Source organism: Pelodiscus sinensis, chromosome 4 (genome assembly GCF_052426305.1).
Source record: "Pelodiscus sinensis isolate ZL-2025 chromosome 4, ASM5242630v1, whole genome shotgun sequence".
NCBI classification, from domain to species: domain Eukaryota; kingdom Metazoa; phylum Chordata; order Testudines; family Trionychidae; genus Pelodiscus; species Pelodiscus sinensis.
This window is the reverse complement of record NC_143055.1, coordinates 69,899,707-69,922,500: the sequence shown is the minus strand read 5'-3', so window position 1 is coordinate 69,922,500 and position 22,794 is coordinate 69,899,707.

The window sequence follows — 22,794 nt, the reverse complement described above, 5'->3', positions numbered from 1 at the left end:
GTGTTGGATCCATACTGACAAAATAAAGTGGGTTTCAGATTGATTGAACCTTTAGCCCTCATACTACTCAGGTAACTTCAGTTGACTGTGGTCTCTCATTCAACTGTGGCATCACTGCATGTGTCCACAAGACATATTGCAGCTATCAGAAGTACCTTACAATCAATTGATCTTTCTAATAGGGAAAGAAGGCCTAAATTACTGCCTTACACCTCACCTCTGAACTTGGCCAAGAGAGATTAAGTGAGTTGTTCAGTCCCTCAGTGTGGAAGGCTGGAACAAATGTTCTTTCCAGAAATGTTCTGTTTTTTCCTTCTTTGCTTTACTGATAACTCCTACTATTATCAAGAGTCATAAGGAAGATTCTGAAGTATTCTTTGAATTTGTCATTTATAGAAAACATTTGTTTCCAATTCTACATACTTGAGGGGATGTTTACAAAAGAGTATGCTGTATCTACAGAGCATGCAATGTTTGAAGTAGCAAGGACCAAGGCTGAGTAATGAGATCCCCCTGATTATAGATTTTGAAATATTTTGGAACTTTTGAAAAGATTTGATTCACCAAATCTCTGTACAATTGTTACACCACTCTCTCCCCTCCCCCCCCCCAAGTGACTGCATGCCAATGCAGGCACATTTCTTGCCAAAATAAGGGAAGGGAAAGATCAATATAATAATGAAAAGGTCAAGTTAATGATACAAAGCCATCTGGACTTCTTGGTAATTTGGGCAAAAGCAAACAATATGCACTTTAATGCTCCTGAATGGAAAGCTATACATCTAGGAATAAGGACTGTAGGCCATAGTTGCAGGTTAGAGGGCTCTTAATACAGGAGGTTTCTGAGGGCACTGCTGAGAGAATAAAATCAGGGTGAATTGCTTAGAGACAGGGCTCCTTACAGCCAAGACAGGAGGTTCTCCACTATATGACAGACAATACCAGTCACAAAGAACACTTCTGTTTACCATACTGGCTAGCAAGGAGTCATACAAGCAGTCCCCTTAGACATTTCAGTTTTCCTGTGCCACCACTAGTACTACTCCTTATACAAATGAGAGGTTATGAAAACCAAACCAGAACAGGTTCTTCCGATCCCAAAGGACCAGTCACATTCCCAGATCAATTTATTCCCAGATCTTACCCCAAAGAGCACACTGTGACAATCCTTTAGAATATAAAATCTAAAGGTTTATTAATAAAAAGAAAGAAGAAAAGGATGAGAGTTAAAATTGTTAAAGGAATCAAATTACATACACCAATTGCAAATAGTACAGAGGCTTGTAGCAAAGATGGAATAATCTGCTGTTTTAGATGAAGTCTTTAGAATACATCCTCTGTTAGGAAAGCTTAACAGTCCTTTCAGGCTTTAATTCATAGCAGAGATCCTTTATAGGTGAAGATCAAATGTAGGAATCTCTAGGGCCCTCTTTATATCATTGCCCATATGGAGGGAATCCCATTGTTCTGTCTGTGTAAAAGTATGTCCCAAGATGGAGTTTGTCACGTGAGCAAGACACTTGTCCATGCATGACTCAGTCATAGAATCATAGAACCATGGAGCTGGAACAGACCTCAGAAGGTCATCAAGTCCAGCCCGCTGCTCTAGGCAGGACCAATCCCAACTAAATCAACCCAGCCAGGGCTTTGTCAAGCCGAGACTTAAACACCTCTAGGGATGGAGACTCCACTACTTCCTTAGGTAACCCATTCCAGTGCTTCACCACTCTCCCAGTGAAATAGTTTTTCCTAATATCCGACCTGGACTGTTCCCACAGCAACTTGAGACCATTGCTCCTTGTTCTGCCATCTGTCACCACTGAGAACAGACTTTTGGAAGCTCACTTCAGGAAGTTGAAAGCTGCTATCAAATCCCCCCTCACTCTTCGCTTCTGCAGACTAAACAGACCCAACTCCCTCAGCCTCTTCTCATAGGTCATATACTCCAGTCCCCTAATCATTTTGGTTGCCCTCCGCTGGACCCTCTCCAATGTGTCCACATCCTTTTTGTAGTGGGGGGCCCAGAACTGGACACAATACTCCAGATGTCACCTCACCAGAGCCAAATAAAGGGGAATAATCACTTCTTTGGATCTGCTGGCAATGCTCCTCTTAATGCAACCTAATATACCATTAGCCTTCTTGGCTACAAGGGCACACTGTTGACTCATATCCAGCTTCTCATCCACAGTAACCCCCAGGTCCTTTTCTGCAGAACTACTACTTAACTGGTTGGTCCCCAGCTTGTAACAATGCTTGGGATGCTTCCATCCCAAGTGCAAGACTCTGCACTTGTCCTTGTTGAACCTCATCAGATTTCTTGTGGCCCAATCCTCCAATTTGTCTAAGTCACTCTGGACCTTATCTCTATCCTCAAGTGTATCTACCTCTCTCCCTCGCATAGTATTTAAGTTTTAGTGAAGAGGTTAAGAACATAACATAAGAACACAAGAACGGCCGTACTGGGTCAGACCAAAGGTCCATCTAGCCCAGTATCCTGTCTACCGACAGTGGCCAGCACCAGGTGCCCCAGAGAGGGTGGACTGAAGACAACGATCAAGCGATTTGTCTCCTGCCATCCCTCACCAGCCTCTGACAGACAGAGGCCAAGGACACCATTTTATCCCCTGGCTAATAGCCTTTTATGGATCTAACCTCCATGAAATTATCTAGCTTCTCTTTAAACTCTATTATAGTCCTAATATTGCCTCTCCCCTTGTGGGTTTCTGCACCAGCTGCTCCAAGAAGCAGTCATTTAAGCCATTGAGAAATTTTATCTCCGCTTCTCTTCCTGAGGTGACATGGATCCAGTCAATATGGGGGTAATTAAAATCCCCCATTATTACAGAGTTCTTTATTTTGGTAGCCTTTCTAATCTCCCTTAGTATTTCAATGTCAGTATCACTGTCCTGGTCAGGTGGTCGGTAATATATCCCTACTGCTAATTTCTTATTATTGGAGCATGGAATTACTATCCATAGCGATTCTATTGAACATGTTGATTCACTTAATATTCTATTATCTCTGTATTTGACACTAGTGTGATTACTGCTGGAATACTGTGTCCAGCTGTTCTTTGCATATTTCAGGAAGGAATAGCTCTCAGAGCAGAGCTATAGTATTAGTAAAGGTCTGAACAAAATGCTTTGTAGTGAGAGAATCAAGGATCTCAATCTATTTGGCTTAACTTAGAGTTAAGGAAAGACTTTATTATAGTTTATAAGAGGCCTGGAGGGGGAGAACAAGTATTTGATAATGGGCTCTTACCTCTAGAAAGGGTTCTCAAACTTCATTGCTTGGTGACCCCTATTTGACAACAAAAATTACTTCATGACCCCAGAAGAGGGAATCAAAGCCTGAGCCTGCCCAAGTCTCACCACTCCAGACAGGAAGTCAAAGCTGAAGCTTAAGAGCTTCACCCAGCTGAACCTTTGGGTTTTTAGGTCTGCTTTGGGGTCTCAACCCACAGTTTGAGAACCACTGCTCTACGTGAAAAAGGTATAAAATGATCCAATGGGTGAAAGTTGAAGTTAGATAAATGTAGATTGCAAATAATAAATACATTTTTAATAGGAGGTAATTAACCATTTGGACAATTTTACCAAGTGTAGGGGACATTGGCCATCACTGACAAAAGGAAATCAAGATTGGATGTTTTCCCAAAGATGTTCTACAGGTTGAACTCTCTAGTCTGGGAGACTCTGGTCTGTGAACATCTGTAGTCCAGCATCATCTTAGTCCCCATGGATGCTCTGGGGTTGGATCACTTCTAGGGAAAAATGGTGCAGTGGGACCACAGATGTTACTGGACCAGAAAACAAGCCAGCAGCTGGGCGTGGAGTCCTGGTGCTGGGGCTGGAAGCTGGAGACTGGTGGCTGGGGTCAGAGCTCAGTGGCCAGAACCTAGTAGCTGGGGTCAGGAGTAGAGCCAGATGGCTGGCAGTCAGGACCCGGAAATGGAACTTAGTGGCTGGCTCTGGTGGCTGGGGCTGAAGGCCAGAAGTGGAGCCTAACAAGCTGTGGTCAGGAGCTGGAAGCCAGGGGCTAAGTCCAGAGGCTGGAGCTGAAGGCTGGGGGCTGGGGCTGGCACGTAGGCCATTTGGAAAAAGCATATTCCCATCTTTACACATGAAGAATTATATCTGTAAATCCCTTTGTAGTGACAACAGAATATTAACTATGATAATGCTGCAGCAAATATTTTTCTTTTGGTAGCTGAAGTATAAACCTCATAACTGTGTCTATTTCACAGAGTTAATGTCTCATTGTATTATACTTATTTTCATTTCATTTGATGTTTAAGAACAAATTAAAAATCATCTGATCACTTGACTAGACCAAACAGACATTTTAAACATCCACTCTGCAAATTGGAAGTGGATATTGGGTACACAAAAGTGTTACTTATCAGTTCCCCAGCAGTTAATTTTAAATAATTTTGTAAGCATAAATCTGTTACTGATATTTTACATGGCTAGACTTGTTCTGTATTGTAGTCTAAGCTTACCTGATACTAGCTTTTGGATGCCAAACTGAAATATTAACTATTCAGTTGCTATTTCTGCCTTCATTTAAGTTTTCATCCTTTTCATTTTTTTCTTTGTTCTTTAAGATGTGGTCCATGACTGTAATGAGATGGTAAGGCCATTATAAATTTATCCAAATATCAATGAACAAGGAAATGGAAATATTCCAATGGAAATACTGCATAAACCAGATTCCCTTTGTTTTCTTCTATAAGAAAGACATTCTAAGGAACAATCCCACATAATTGCTACTTTGAATTTCACTTATAATATTTAGTCTCCTTGGCAGAATTGGAAATGTCTCTTGAAAGATTTCAGAGTGATGTTCTCTTGAACAATCATGCTATCACCTCATCATTTATCTAATATTGTGTCTTGAAGACACATTTAGATGCAATGAAATCATGGGCACTATGCAACACTGTTTTTCTAAAGAGTAATGTCGCATATTCCAGTATTACTGTTTCCAGACTCAGTTGTGTGTTGAATCAGTCAACCAGTTTTATCAGATTGTGTTTTCAGTCAATTACTATGGGGAAACAAAGTCAAGGTAGCATCAGTTTTCAAAATGCCAATTTTGATGGCAAAAAGATGAATTATAGAGTCTTTATTCAGGCAAAAATCCACATGGATTTTAGTGGACTACTGAGAAATAATAAATGCAGAATCAGGCCTTTTTACTTTAGTTAAAGTTATAAAATTACTTTCAGTATAGCGCCCTGTTTCTGCATGCTTGTAACCATCCAAATGATGAGTTAAGATGAAGTATTAACTACATTGATGCTGCTCCAGTTACACACTGGTATACCTTTAAACCAAAATTAAGTCTTTAGTTTCTAGGATATAGGAAAAAATGCTGATATGGGAAAAGTTATTGTTAGCATCTATTTCATAATTTTTGCTGAAAACTCTGATATTCTGTGTATTGCAAGCTTGCATTGATTTAAAAGATGTTAATATTTTTCTATTTGTGACGGTACAGTCATCAAAAGATAAAAGAGGTTTGAAAAACCAACACTGCTTCTATGCCTCATTCAGTGCAATAGTGTAAACTTCAAAATCTGTTTAGGACCACTTAAGTCCTAGCATTATTACATTTAGACAGTTTTTATTTATATCTTACTCTATTTGAAAATGTGAAAATTAAATGCAAAAATGTTAATACATTAAGACTGCACAATTAAAATTATAATGGTCAGGAAATTAAATAGTTTCAATAGACTAGTAACTTTGTCATGTTGACATACATAATAATTTCTATTCCTTTTCGGCTTAAATGTATATCTTATTGAACCTCTGAAATCCTGGACTCTCTGGTCTGGCAACATCCCTGGTTTGGTATGACCATGGATGTTGCTAGATCAGAGCCCCTGCACCCGGGAGTGCGAGCTCTGACCCCAGGGAACTTGGCTGGGTGGGGCAGCAATGGGACTGGCAAGCCCCATCTCTGGGAAGCCCTGGCCAGGCGGGGCAGCCAGCAGCAAAAGTAGGGTAGCTGGCAAGCTCCATCCCCAGGGATCCCTGGTGGAGCATGGCAGATGCAGGGCAGTTGGCAAGCCCCATTCCTGGGGATTCTTAGGCGGGCGGGGGAGAAGCAGGGCTGCTACAACTGGGGAGCTTTATCCCTGCGGGTTGGAGCCCAAGTCCAAGCCCTGAAGGCTGGAGCCCAGTGGCAGTGGGGCTGGAGCAGAGCCAGCTGCAGGAAAGGGGAGCATCTGGGGGGGCCAGTGACAGGGACCTCCCTTGATCCGTCAAATTCCCTCCTTCAAGATGGGTCAGGTCTCCAGATGCCAGACAAGAAAGGACCAACCTGTATTATGAAATGTACTTTATAGGTGGGATGTTTAAAAGTACTCAGCCTCTGCCCTGACAACTTTTACAATTAACTTTATTGGACGGGAGTTAGCTTTGACTTAAAAATGTTTTGAAAAGTTTGACTTTATAACTCACATAGCATTCACAACACAGCAAAGTAAATGGTGATATTAGAATCTTAACTTTGGTATTTCCAGAATTACTGGAATTTTTATCATACCAAATTAACAGTGCTTTAACATGTTTATATTAAAATATTATAGTCATAGTAAGGTCATTTTTAACAGTATTGAAACTTAAGAAACCAGTTTCTACCATGTATTGCAGTACCCAAATTAAAGCCATTTCCTAATGGGTCTTCTGGTGGATGTAATGGCAGTTTCTTTCAGTATCCTGAACAAACCTTACTAGTTTAAGTGTATGTATTTTAGGAGTTCCTTGTATTAAAAATGAAAATGTTCATACAATATTGTGGGATTGTATATAATGCCACTAAGTAGGCAACATGACCAGTTTAAACTCTGGAAAGTGTTATGGCCTTCAGAGGACTTTTTTTTTTAAACAATATGACATTTATGAATTAACTTTTAAATTTAAGTGGGACTTCCAGGACATTTCTATGGGGAGAGGTATGCAAATATACCTTCTGTTATGTGAGAATTGAGCTTTTCACTTCATCCTTTGTAGACTGATCAGCTGTTAAAAAAGGACAAGGTCAGATGCCCAAATTGTAGGGAGAAGAGTGATTCACTGACTAATGGATGTGCTTGTTCTGAGCTAACAGCTGTTAAGAACTTATGACCACAGAAAACTGCGTGGCGAAGTTTGAAGGACTGATCATCTGCCAGAGCTGTGCTTGGATTTGGGGTGATCTCTGGTAAGTTAATTTGCATGCATGTAGTATTTAATATTTTCTAATTTTTCTTTATAATGCTTTCAGATTAAGATTAAATATGTTTGCTTAGTGAAAGCTGTGCAAGCCCTTATTAATATGGTGTTTATAGATTCTGAAGTTAGGCAATCTAGCTTACTGTGAATTCAAGAAAAACCCTAGTCAGGGGGCTACGTCTAGACTGCAGAGCTTTTCTGGGATCTAAGGAACACGTCCACTTTTCTGAAAAAAAGTCAGAAAAGTGAACACGTTTTGTCAGCATCCCTGTAAATCTCATTTTATGAGGAAGAAGGGATGTTCCGAAAGAGGGTTTTTTCCCCCGAAATTTGGCCCTGTGTAGACGGGCCAAATTTCAGAAAATCTTCTCTTGGAAGTAAATTGGAAAAAGATACACAATTTGCAGACTGCTATTTGTAGTCTAGACTTAGCTGACGGAGAGAGACCCATCTCTCTCTACTTAATAAAGGTGACAGCTGAGGTGCTGAGACCCTAAATGGGGGATGCACTTGCTGGATCACCTGGGGAATACAAATGTAATTGCTCTGAACTCTGACAATAGGTTTACTAAGATGAAGAAAGAGAGCATATTCTGAATCTTCCTTCTGCATTGAAATTAAAACAACAGTCTGCACAAGCCTCAAAACCTTGTGCTTCAGAATTGTCTAATTAGTGTAGCTGTTCAGCTTGAATAAATTAATATGAACCAATGTCCATCGACTGATATCTAGGAATACACATCTGATACCAGAGTAATTAATTTTGCTTAGAGTACAAGAACAAATGATGTCAAGGTTTATTTTGGGATGAGGTTTTTAACTTAATAGATGTCCTCATGAAAACTCATGACTGAGATTTTTACTGAAAAACTATAGCATACTTCTCTGAAAATATTGAGAAGCATGTCTTTCAAAAGTCCTTGGAATGGACTAGGTTTCAGATAATCAGAAACAGTTTAATAAAAAGCTATGCCTGTGAATTCTTAAGTGGATAAACTTAGTACCTTACACACACACACACACACACACACACACATACACACACACATATCTCTCGATATTTTGGAAGGTGCTAAGTTTATCCATTAATTACACACACACACACACACAAAGTTAATGGTTAACTGTAGATAGCAGCCTAATGGTTAACTGTAGAGAGCAGCCTAATAATGCGAGCAAATGGAATAACCAATTAATGGCTCATAGGCACTCCTGGATATTATAACCTATTTTGGTGAAAGAGTGGCTTCTGATCAAGATTTTGAGACAAACATTTTAGTTCTGAAAAATTCCAGGTGAGCTATAACTCCCATCCAAAACTCAGTTACTAAAGGAAGACAGAATAGATCATAGGTTGGGATATCTTCAACATCAAGAGTACGTGTGTTTAGCAAATGTTAGCTGAACCCATCTAATTGCTAAACCTGGCCTCGCTTCAACAAGTAGTTTAACCACACACACACACACACACACACACACACACACACACACACACACACACACACACACACAGTCTAATCATGTACCTTCCTAAATCATGGCATATGGAACTGTGTGGGTGTGTGAGAGTCTCAAACAGTTGATGTTCAGAGCAGCATCTGTGGGTAAGTGGAGGATTTGCTCCTAGCAAGGTCCATGCCCAGGGCCAGACTCCTCTTTACATCAGCAGTGTATCTCTGAAAATGTTCTGATGGCTGTTATATTCTATGATTCAAATCTTGAAATGATAAGTCATTTGCTTCAGCCTCTCGATTGCAGTCCATCCACTCCCATCCTTACTATCCTGTCCGCTTGTTTTTGTCTGAGACTGTAAAGTAATCAAGGCAGGGGTTGTGTTCCTCTAATGGCTTTCTGATATCTAGCACATTTTGGTGCTAGTCTAACACAACTGATAAATGGTAACAATTTGTAAAGAGATCAGCAGTGACTCACTAATCCACAGACACAGGTGTTTTAGCATGTGTTTGCTCTCTAGTTAGAAGGCCATAATTTCAGAGAGCAAAAGATATAAGTAATTGTAAAAAGAAATGTGGAAAATAAAAATGGCATAAAGATATACAGTCTGTAAAATAAATAAATAAACATTGAACTTTAAAGACACCAGTAAGAGCCAAGATGCCCTTGAAGATTTTTAAGTTTTTATAATTTGAGGTTTAGCTACGGATTAACTTCCTTTGCTCAACATTTATTATTGTTTCATCAACCTTGAAATGGGATCTGCAATTGCTTTGACAAATGCATTGTTATTTTCAGTCTAACTTCTATAAGCACCCACGTGTCATCTGCTGAAATGCTTATTGTGTAACTTCAGGAATGCTTTCTAATAATAACAAGCTATCTCCCTTTGACTCCCATTTCAACAGTGTACTAGGTGGCAATTTTTCCTCTTCCTCCATTACACCAATACCTTCAAAATCTAAGTTGAGCCTTTCCTTTGTTACACGTTAGGGGAAAAGCCTGAATATGACTCTACAGCCTATGAAGATCGTTTGGCAAAGAAATCAGTGTAGCTGCACTTTGTGTAGGACAGGACATAGGGTGGCCACTCTGTTATGAGGCACTTCTTGCATGACACAGAGTTGGGTCCTTGGGGGCTTCTTGAGTGGCAGAACACAGATAGTATGGGTGGGACTGGAGAAGAGAGAAATGGAGTTATTGAATCTGTTGTTATGTGAATCCTATTCTCTAGCAGGGTTGCTCTATAAGGGTATGTCTATACTACATGGCTCTGTCGCCAGAGCCATGTAGATTAGTTTACTAGACATACCCAAATGAAGTGGTGATTTAAATAATCGCTGCTTCATTTAAATTAAAATGGCTGCCGCGCTGAGCCGATCAGCTGTTAGTCGGCTCAGCGCGCTAGTCTGGATGCTCCGCGGTTGAAATCAAAGGCATTTTTCGACCGCCCCAGTAAACCTCATCCCATGAGGCATAATGAGGTGGTCGACAAATGCCTTTGATGTCAACCGCAGAGCGTCCAGACTAGCGCGCTGACCTGACTAACAGCTGATTGGTTCAGCGCGCAGCCATTTTAATTTAAACGAAGCTGCGATTATTTAAATCACCGCTTCATTTGGGTATGTCTAGTAAACTAATCTACATGGCTCTGGCGACAGAGCCATGTAGTCTAGACATACCCTAAGAGGCCACATAGGCTTCTCAATTAAACTGTAGAGGAACTCTGCAGTTTCTTATAGCCCGAGGGGAAGGATTCCTCTTCTCACAGCAACGTACTTGCACTGTGCCCACTCCTCTAGTAGATTGTCAGGCTCAATGTTACCCTCTAAAGAGCTGGCCCCAAGGAATTCCCAAAAGGAATGGGCTAAATTTACTAACTTTAGATATTTTTTTTTAATTAAAGCTACTGCTGCTTTGGGATTGTAGAGATAAATAATGTTCTGTCCAACTAGTTTGTACAGGGACCTCCTTCTAAAGGAATTAAAATGTGGATCATAGGAGTCAGTACAGACAACTGACATTGCCTACTTTTTTTTTCTTGTAGAGGATCAAAAGCCCCAAACTGCAGTGATAGACTGCACTGAACTCATACACTGGATTTCCACTACAAAAACAATGTCATTTACATTTGTTTTAAACTCCCTGGAACATGCAGCATTATCTACTCTTGTCCTAGATTGTATAACATATTTAATCACTAGAGTTCACTGAGAACATTTTTGTCAATTATCCAGCTCATTTCGAATAGTCAAATCTACAGTGTTAGTACCTGACATTTGAAGTCTGATCTAATTCTTACTTGATGGCTGCTCTGTGTAGGGAATTTTAGGGAATCTAGTGCTCTGCTTAATAATTTTTAATATTTTTAATACCAGGTGAAATTTACCCATTGGTTTGCAAGCTCAGTTACACAGGATTTGTGTGGGGAAATACATGGGGAAAGTGACATTTGCCACATGCTCCAATTAGCTAGGCCATACAGTTAGTAGTGATACCATGCAGTGATTTCAGTTCTAGTCTCTCAGCTGTAATAATATCCACTACTCATTACTTGAATGTAAAATATTAGGATCCAGCACCTCTTCTGAAGCCTGTCTGCACGCTAAACTATCTGGAGCTGATGCAACATCTACCTTTGGTGTGGGTAAGAGTGCTAAAGCCTCTTTGCATGTTTTTTTCCCCTGTGCTCTTCCCTGTCTACCCCTATCACAACGGGTCATTGCATGAAAAAGGGCTCTTATACGTCTTCTACTCTGGACATGTTTACACAGCAGGGCTAAACTTGAAATAAGTTATGCAACTTGAACTATGCTAATGGCACAGCTTAAGTTGAAATAGTTTATTTCAACTTTTGGTGCTGTCTACACAGCAGTTATTTCAAGACAGAGCACTCTTTCCCTGATTGCCCTTATTCCTTGTACAATAAGGGTTACAGGAATCGGAGTAAGCAGTCCTCCAGCTAAACATTATTTCGACATTATGTGTCTGTGTAGATGCAGACTGTGTTATTTTGGAATAATGTCAGGTATTCTGAAATAATGCTGCTGTGTAGACAAAGTCTCTTAGGTCCTATTGTGGAACCACTTACACTTGCTTCACTTTATACCCGGTGCCTTCAGTATGAATACTCATTTGCATAACAGGAAGCATGTTCTTTAGAGCTTGTGAGTTTGTGGCCTTAGTATTCAATTTTTTTAAGGTCTCTTTGGAAATGAGATATTGATTCCTCTATGAGGTTATCCTGATATGGATATTGTTCTAATAAAACATGGTTGCCAATGAGTAAAAGAGAACTTGTATGTAGGAATGTATGGACATGTAGGGCCCAATCCTTTTATTGAGGTAATGGCAGCACTTATTTGCTTGAATGTGATGGACTGAGGCTTTGGTAACTGAGCCTAATGGTGTCTTGATGCTATTTTATAAAGTCTACAGTCTTTTCATAGAGCTATCAAAGCTTCCAAAAACTTTGCACCAGAACAAGTTAAAGAATTTGAAAAAGAACTGTTTGAAATACATAGTTATGAAGCTGAATGGATCTGTCTTAAGGTCTGCCATTTGAGATACCTTCATTCTTTACATAGGCACAGTGTTGCCAAGACTTTCATTCATGCTTAACTTTACGCATGTGTATGGACCCACTGAAGACATAAATTAACCATTTGCATAAATCAGCAAGATTGGAGCCTTTATTTTGACAATACAATAGAGAGCCTGCAATGTAATGTACAGTTGCTATGTTCATTTTGCTCCTTGTTGTGTGCTCTTGTGGTCCCTTTTCCTGTAACTTTTTCAGTTTCAATATATCCAATTTATCACTTTTTTTAGATGGGATGACCAGATCTGCATCCGCAGTATTTAAGATATAGGTGTCCCGTGGATTTATATTCAAGCAAAATAATTTCTGTCTTTTTGTTGATCGCTTTCCTAATAATTCCCAAAATTGTTAGCTTCTTTGATTGCTATTTCATTGAGTGGATAATTTCAGAGAACTATCCACAGTGATTCCAAGGCCTGTTTTTTGAATGGTTACGGCTAATTTAGACCCCATTATTTGGTAGGCATAGTTGGAATTATGTTTTTCCAATGTGCGTTACTTTGAACTTATGAAAGTTGAATTTTATCTACCATTTTGTTGCCCAGTCACCCTGTTTTGAGAGATCCCTTCGTGGCTCATTAGAGTCTTCTTTAGAATAAACTGTCTAGAGTAATTTTGTATCCGCATATTTTGCCATCTCACTCTTTATTCTTTTCTCCAGATCATTTATAAATATGTTGAACAATACAGGACCCAGAAGAGACCTCTGAGGGACACCACTATTTAGCTCTCTCCATTCTGAAAACTGACCTTTTATTCCTAACTTTTGTTTCTGATCTTTTAACCAGTTACTGATCCATGAGAGAACATTCCCTCTTCTCCCATGAGCACTTATTTTTCTTAGAAGTCTGTGGGGAGAGACCTTTTCAAAGGCTTTCTGAAAGTCTAAGTACACTTTATCCACTGGATCATTCTTGTCTGCATGCTTTTTGACCCCCTCAACATTTCTTATAGATTGTAGAGATATGATTTCCCTTTCCAAAACCATGTTGACTCTTCCCCCAACAAATCATGTTCATCTATGTGTCTGATAATTCTTTTACTAAGTGTTACAACTAGTTTGTCTGGTATTGAAGTTAAGCTATGGGTTTATCATTGTCAAGATTATCTCTGGAGCCTTTTTTAGAAATTGATGACCATTAGTAATCCTTCAATCATCTAATACAGAAGTTGATTCAAATGCAAGATTACCTACTACAGTTAGTAGTCCTGCAGTTTCCCATTTGAGTTCTCTTGAGTGAATGCCATTTAGTTCTGGTGACTTCTTATTGTTTAATTTGTCAGTTTGTCAGTTCCAAAACCATCTCTAATGATATCTCAGTCTGGGACATTTCTTCAGATTTGTCACCTGAAAAGAATGACTCAGGTTTCAGAATTAAATTTCTTTAATTTTGCGGACCAAATTTGCTACTGCTGATAACTGGCTACAGCTATTCTTATGTTGCTGGCATGGCCCTTGTTTGCACCAATGAGGAATTTGGCTCAATATTTTTTTTTCAAATTGGTAGTGATAAATTATAAAAGGAACGTATGGATCCCATGATAGTGCTAAATATGCTCAGCAGCTGAAAGCCAGTAACATTTTATAAATGATCCTATCACATAAACCTCAAATATATTCCTTTGGTGGACCTTTAAATGCTATCTTCACCACAAAGACAGATTGTCAGTGTAATAAATTAATGTTCCTTTACTGCAGCTCTTCTGGCCAATGTTCTATTACAGGCCCATATTAATATTTTATTCCCCTTAATATTATTACATGATGCAGGCTTTATTTAAATGGATTTGACGGGCCTCTTGGTTGGCTTGACAACCAGAGGGAAAAATTAATGTTCTGCATTTAATCGCAGCTCAAGGCGCTAAATTATTTTGGAGGTCAAAGCCGTCATGCATATCATGCTAAATTATTGAATGTAATAACTATTAGCCAGCTGACTATTTATAGGTACTTTAAATTGTTGTTTATTTCATGCATCTTGAGCTAATTTAACTGAATGCCTCTAAGTTTTCCTCACTCACTACAGTACAGTATCTAGTATCATGCACAACTGGAGCTCTGGAGACCATGTTGTACAAAACAGCACGATGGGCTCAGCAGTCTTCATGACTAGAAGCCAATAGTCTTCATGCTGAGAAGCCCCAAAGTGCACACAGCCTACATGAGATGCTAGTTTGTTTCACATATGTATGTACAAAGTTTACAATGGAAAGTGAAATATTTTCTTGCCTTTTATTGTATGGTAGGGATTCTGGGCCAAGGGGAGAATGAACCACCAAGCACATAGCTTGGTGGGAAGATGATAAATAGCAGAGGAAGGAACTAGTATAGCAGATTGATTGTTACCTTAAAAATAGAGTATACATTAGCAGGCCTGCTGACTGGAGCAAGGGCACAAAGGGGACAGTTGCCCTAGGGCCCAGTGATTCACATGGGCCTGGGGCTTCCGGCTGTTGCTGCTGCCAAAGCTCCCAGTCCTGTCCCTTCCGCCCATGGCCCTGTCCCTTCTGCGAGCTTGAAGCCGGACCCCCACTTCGACCAGTGTCCCGCAAGTCTGTCAGCCCTCTGTAGCAGGTTTCATGTTCCCATCCTAATAAACTCAGTTGTCAAGCAGCTGATACATGCAGCTAGTGACATAACTGAGTCTTGTTAAAAACAAAAATATTGCTACTAATAATACTACTAATATTATTATTATATTATACTAGTATTACTAGTAGTACACGAATGTCTAATTGGCAGCTGCAGAAGTTCCCTGACCTTAATATAAAACACTTAATAAAAGTTCCAAAGTCAATATGTGTTAGTCATAATTTGCTTCAAGACAAAGACCAAAAAAAAAAGCAAGCTGCATCTTGATTTCTTTATATCTTGGCAGGATTCTTTATTTTAAATCCTTTTGTGAGCTACTAACCTGCATTTTCCCTGGTAGTATTACATTTTGTTATACTTAAGATCTGCGTCTACACTGGCATGATTTTGCGCAAATACTTTTAACGGAAACGCAAAAGCATCCGTGCCTTTGTAGATGCTCTCTTGTGCAAGAAAGCTCTGATGGCCATTTTAGCCATCGGGTTTTCTTGCACAAGAAATTAACGTTGCCTGTCTACACTGGACTCTTGCGCAAGAATACTTGCACAAGAGGGCTTGTCCCCGAGTGGGAGTGTCAGAATATTTGCACAAGAAGCACTGATTTTGTACATTACAACGTCAGTGTTCTTGCACAATTACTGGCGGCCAGTGTACACTGGCGGCAAGATTTTGCGCAAAAGCGGCCAAGGAGAATTGTTAAATATGCTCAGAGTTAATTGTTCCCCCCACTTCACAAAGAAGTAGCTGACTGTAAACTACAGCAAGGTTTGAAGGATCACTACTACAGGATGTGTTTTGTCCCCGTATCACTCCAGCGACTGTCTGAAAATCAGAACAGTTCCATTCAGAGCTATGTAGTCAAAGGTTTTAAAATGAAAACTTTTTATAACCCGTTTTTAGCTTGTACTGTGAAAGTTTACACTTGAACTGCGAGGCAGGTTATTTACAGATCATTTACTTTATATTGTCACAACATTGCTGAACAGTCCTGGCTAGCTCTTTGGTGGATTTCTGGAAAGAGTTATCTTTTCTTTGGTGGTCATATTTTTTAAAAGTTAAGGCAAACACAACCTGTCAAATACACAAGCAAGCCAGTAAATCTGTAATGTTAAAATGTCATGGACACAAGTCTATTTGATGGACACCCTCAAAAAGATTACACAGAATGCCAGCATTCATTGACTATGGGCCCTAAAACTAACCCTGTTGACAATAATGCGACATTTTCCATTGACTTGAATGGGAAACTCTGAGTTGAATACTATAATTTGGAGTGTAATTTATTTTTTCCTACCCTTAATAACCCTAACCCAGGTTTTTCTTTAAGATTTTCCAGGATTTTTTTGCTTTGCTATTGTGACTAAATGTGAAGTTTACACATTTATCCAAAATATACCAGGAATAAAAAGAATTTGTAAATACAGTATTTCAAATTGTATTTTATTATAGTGCAACCAATAGGGCCCCCGATAGGCTTTTTTTTAAACAAACACTTAAGTTATGCCTACACTACAATTGGGTAATTGCAGCCTGGGGAGACATATCTGTGCTGGCATGGCTAAAAGTAGCAGAGTAGATACAGTGGCACAGGTTTCAGCATGAGTATGGACCTAGGTATCCTTGTCCTCCTAAAGATGTTGGTGATACACCCACTGCTATCATTAGCTATGCTTTTGTGTGTACATCTACTTGAGTTGTAATCACACCTTGGGTTGCAGTGTAGATATACGCTTAGTAAGAGACTGTCTTTGCCCTGAAGAGATCACAGTTTCATTAGACAAGGCAAACTTAGGGGCAAAAGGAAATACTAGTGAACTGATGCACAGAGAGGTTCAAGATAACATAAAAAGCTTGTGCCATGGCAAGGCTTTTAACCCACAATCAAGGGGTATGTCTACACTACCCCCCTAGTTCGAACTAGGGGGGTAATGTATGCATACCGAACTTGCTAATGAAGCCCGGGATTTGAATTTCCCGGGCTTCATTAGCATAAAGCCGGCGCCGCCATTTTTAAAAGCCGGCTAGTGCGAACCCCGTGCTGCGCGGCTACACGCGGCACGGGCTAAATAGTTCGTTCCACGAGGCGTACAGATAGTTCGGAATAGCTTGCTAGTCTGAACTATCTAGCCCGTGCCGCGTGTAGCCGCGCGGTACGGGGTTCGCACTAGCCGGCTTTTAAAAATGGCGGCGCCGGCTTTATGCCAATGAAGCCCAGGAAATTCAAATCCCGGGCTTCATTAGCAAGTTCGGTATGCATACATTACCCCCCTAGTTTGAACTAGGGGGGTAGTGTAGACATACCCCGGTATCTTAACCAAATGATCATGCTTCTCAAATGAGCATCTTAACCACAATGCTGTCATTCTCTAGTGCATCCACTGGGCATCAGCATTATGTGGGTTCATTCATTAATGTGCCAGATATAAGAGAGAAAAGGTGTGTGAGGTAGTCTTTTATTGGGCCACCTTCTGCTGGTGTGAGAGAAAATTTTCAAGCCACATAGACCTGATCTGAGGAAGAGCTCTGTGTGGCATGAAAGCTTGTCTCCCATATCAGTAGAAGTTGATCCAGTAAAAGATATTTACTTCAGATAACTTGTCTCATCTATCTTGTCTCTCTCACCCTGGAATTGACACAGCTGTAACTGATGTGTCAAATATTCACATTTTCATATTCTCGGCCATGAAACATATTGCACTTTAAATATATCAGATATAAGGTACTTTTTAACACCTCTTTACTGTGCGTGTTAGGGAGCATACTGAAGTTCTTAATTTGAAATAATTAAATGAAGTAGAAAAATATTGGTTACTTTCTTCTATCAGACTTGATATTTGACAAATAAAAGATTGGAGGAATCATTCTCGATAGACATTTTTACCTGCAATACTGCAGTTGCTGCAGTATAAGGCCTTTTTAACTTTTATGTGCTGCTTAAGTTTACTTATTCTAAGCTGGCAACATCTACCATACTTTGGTTCTATAACGGTGGTCCTAGAATAGTGCCTGTCTTTCGGTCAACCTACACAGTGGTTTCCAAACTACAGGTTGCGACCCAGTATTGGGTCATGCAATGTCAGGCACTAGGTCTCATTGCTGGAGGGTGATCAGGTGACCAGTGGGAGGTACTAAGGCAAGCTACCTGCCTGACCAGGCCCCACAGACTGAACTGGGCCCCAGAAGTGAGGGATAGCACAAAGGGCTCCATGCACTGCGCTTGCCCTGAGCACTAGCTCCACACTGGCTGGGAACTAGCTTCTGGCTGCTGCTGGGGCACAGCATGGTCTGTGGTGCCAAGAGAAGCAGGAAGCCTGCCTTAACATCACTGCTGACTGGGAGCTAATTAAGGTAAGCCCCTGGTGCCACATCTCTGACCCCCCTCAAAAGCCAAAGTCCCATCCTTTGCCCCAAAGCTCTTGTCAGGCCCACTCCACATTCTAGTCAAATTATGTTGGTTCATGGGTATCAATACTTTTCTTCAACTGGGTCATGAGAAAGGAAGTTTGAAAACTACCGCACTAACATACAGCTCTGGACTGAAGAGTGTGTTTAAAAATGGCACCCTTTTTTCTCACCAAACTTGCTCTTTGTATATATGACAAGTTGAAAGCAAATATGTTTTTAGTGATGTTTACTTCTATTAACTCTACTGAGCCAATGCAGGTCAGAGGCACAATCTGGAATATCTTTCTGTGCATCAACAGAACTGTTAATTAAACTTGAATAAGGAAATAAAATTGTAAAGCTCTTTTGGAGGGCATAATTTGAAGACCATGGCAACCATAATTTAGGTTAATAATAGAAGAATAATTTTCCTTGAAGATTAATTTGTAATGAGATTTTTGTGATCAGACAACATATATATCCTTATATTTTGTCTCTCTCTAAGATATATTTCCTTAATACTATATAATCTATATGCAAAATAATTTTTAAAATGTATTGCATTGTTATTAATCATTGCAGTCATCACTCATTGCTTTTTTTTTTTCTCCTTCAGAATTATGAATGAGTGACACAGGATGTCTACTAATTAACCTGTATGAAACTTTTAACTTCAGTTCCTTCTATCAGAAGGCGAGGAAAGTCACAGTTTTCCCACAAATTATCTGTTTGCATCATTGGGGACAGATTCCATTTTTATAAAAAACTTCATATAACAGCCTCTAGGTCAGGTCAAAGAATGATTTAGGCAATAAAAAGAGGGGTAGATGCAGATGTTTTTTAAGAGTGCCAAAGGAAAAACGTTGTATGCCCTCTTGTTTAGAAGAATAGTATTATAGTTCTGGACATCTGAAGAAAGGGATGGGATTAAAGGATTTTTATTGTCCCCTGTAATTAAGGGCCAGATCTGGATAAGCAGCATTTTGCTCCATGATTAGTTTTATTAATTATGTTAGTGGAATAAATGATCCAAAGTACTGTTCAGAGCGATTAAAATAGAATCTCACCACAAACAATGATAATCTTCAGGACTTCATTTAGATGATATTTGACTGATAGAAGGTAGAGGTATCTTATACATGCATGAAAGTACCCTAATGAATATCACTAGAATAAAGATAATGTGAGAAGAAAGAGAAGTTGTTTAAAATTTTCAACAATGGAAGATAAAAAGACAATTAATCTTGTCTGTTGATTCATATCAACAAGTGACCTTTTAGCCTCAGAATCTTGAACTCTTATTAGCAATGATTGCATCTAGCCAGATCCCCTCATGGCACTGTCAAATTCAGTGACCAGCAACATCAGAAAAAGGGATTCAAAACTGAGGTCTAGTGCAGATGTAAAAAAAATGAATTCTGTGCGTAGATTTTATTTATGAGTTCAAGCTATAGGAAAATGAAGGTTAAATGTCAAAATATAATGTAAGTGTTCTAAATGATGACTAAGGACAGTGAATGGCAAACATAGGACTCTAAGATTATATAAGAAATAGATAAGAAAAAGTATCTGACATGGTAATGGAAAGGGATGCTGACAGAACAATGATAAATTCAATAACTGAATGATGTACAAAAAATTAAAAATGCCCATGTTCTATGTAGTTGAACAATAACATCAACTAGAATGCATAGACTCAGAGAAATGTAGTCATATAATTTAAGTAATCTAAGACTCCATGGTGAGTATTTCTGGCTTTTATGTGGGACTGTATTTTTATTAAGAGCATTTTAATTCATTTTGGTTTATTCTGCCATTGAGTTGCTGACCACTACTTGTGCCCCTGCTGAACAAAATGTTATTTTATTGTCTGAAAAAATAGATTTCAGTCTCATTCATGGCAAAATCCTGGCTCCATGGAAGACAATGGTAGTTTGCCATTGATTTCAGTGGGACCAGGATTTTATTCTGTGTTCAAGAACATCCTGAAGAAAGCAATAATTTTCTGATCCAGTAACACCTTCTGTAGGAAGTAACAGTATAGAATGAAAGAAAAACACTCCTCCCCCCCAAATTCTCTGGTGTAAAGGGCAAAACACCACTGACATCAAGATGGACGTAGAATTCAGCCTTACGTCAAGACAATGTTAAGGTTGCACAATGACGTGTGCACACAAGCCAGGAAATAGCAAACCCTGACACATTATGCATAAGTATTATGTCAGTCTCCAGTTATCTAATTGAATACTGTTTCTTAGTTCATATTTATTTAAATCACTAATTTTATTTAGTACCTATCTTCACATCACTTAGGGTGTATCTAAATTACATGGCTCCATCGATGGAGCCATGTAGATTAGGCTGATTGGCAAAGGGAAATGAAGCCGCGATTTAAATAATCACAGTTTCATTTAAATTTAAATGGCTTCCGCACTGATCAGCTGTTTGTCGGCTCAGCGCGCTAGTCTGGACGCTCCATGCCGACCTGAAAGCCCTTTATCAACCTCCCCGTTATGCCTCGTAGGATGAGGTTTACTGGGGAGGTCGATAAAGGGCTTTCATGTCGGCAGGGGAGCATCTGATCAGCTGTTTGTCAGCTCAGCACGGCAGCCATGTAAATTTAAATGAAGCCGCGATTATTTAAATCACGGCTTCATTTCCCTTTGCCGAACAAACAAATCTACATGGTTCCGTCGACGGAGCCATGTAGTTTAGACATACCCTTAGAGCACACAGCTACAGTGTTTTCAAATTTCAACACACTAACTCATTGATTCAAATAACTAAGCATGCAACTCCTCATTTCAAAGGAAAAATAGATATCAAACCCCATAGCTCCAATTATCCTCTCTTATAAATTATAGCCCCTCTGCTTATGTGCCTGCATCTTTCCCAAAGCCTATATTATGATGATGCCACATGTGTACCCTGGATTTTAGGACCAATCTTTTTTCCTTCATAAATGTTTAAAAAGGGACCATATGATTAAAGAGAGAGGTTGATATTTATCTGGAACCATTAGTCTTCAGAGCTGTTTTGTTGCCCTTTTATGATCTCCAGCATCATAAAAAGGGGAAAGCAAATGTAACTACTCCCACAGGCAAAAGAGTGGAACTACTCTGTACCCAGCTACTGTTGTGTGATATCTGACCTTTCAACTAAAAGAGTACCTAAAGTCATGAAGTGGAGCAGCTTTTGGTGATCATCATTATATTGTGTTAAGTGGTACAGGGGCTGGGAAAGGGGGAATAGTAATAGATACAAAGTTCAGTGTGTGTGTGTAGGGGGAGAGAGGGTGACAGGGAAGGAAGGGCCATAATGGCAGCTGATTCTGCTGCATGTTACCCTCATTCCAGTCTTTTGTGTAGAAATTGTGAAAGATGTGTGCTTTCTGTATTAGGAGAAAAGGAAATAAAATAAAAAAGATTGAGATTTTGTTTTGTAGTTTTAGTATTGCTTTTGAGATGATTGTTAATCTGTGATTATTTGTGACTTGCAAGCCTCGTTCTTTTTGTCTAAATCAGATCCAGAACTCTTCAGATTGTCCTTCCTCTAGTAATTTACAGAGGAATTTTAAAAATACCTCTTAGCTGTGAAGCTGCAGATACTTTATTTTGATGAAGTTGTATGCTATTTCTTTAGGTATTGTCATGTCTGTGATTAAAAGCTCTTCACATATGCATCCGTCTCTTTAGCTGTTCTGCTGCTTCATTTGAAAATAACAGCGGCTATCAAAGTAACAAAAGGCTAGGTTGTATTCCTAAGGGAAGTAATTATAGCAAAGCAGATTGAAGGTAAAATTATCATTTGTAAGCTATTTCACTAGGCTGTACCCAATATTTATCACAGTATTACGGAAAGAGCCATAAACTTAATGTAGATTATGGAATGTAATAATAAATGAACATAAGGCAAGGGAAAACAGGAGTTTCTTCAGACGTGAAATACTCTTACAATAAGGTCAGCCATAGTAGAGAAAATTTCCAAGATTCAATAGGATGCTTTTTTGCTTTTCACAGATAAATGGTAGATTTATCCGCAGATGCACATACTGAACCTCAATTGTTGAATTTTGGAAGCTGGGCATTTGTTTTTAGGGTTGAGTGTATCTGAGTGGGAAAATCTGTGTAAACCAGAAGCGTGTGCAATAAGTAGACATTTCAGTTACTTCTTCCCTGCCCCCAGGTCTGGCATTCCTTATATGAAAGGGTTTACATATTGGTAGGGCTTTGCACATCCATATTAATTTGGGACATGGTCTTGATTGTGGTAATAAATAGGCCACAAATACTTTGCACTTATGCATTTGTTTAGCTGAGCACATGTCTACTTATGGCCTTCCCAAGAAATAGCTCTGTGATTTGTACTTGCTTAGGACTTGTCTACACTGGCACATTTTTTCAAGGGAAAGAGCCTTTTTTGGACAAAAGTGTGTGAGCATCCATACTACAATGCAACTTTTGTCATGAAAAACTAAATTTGTCATGAAAAATGGCTGTTTTCAGTGACAAAAAAACTTCCAAATTCATGAG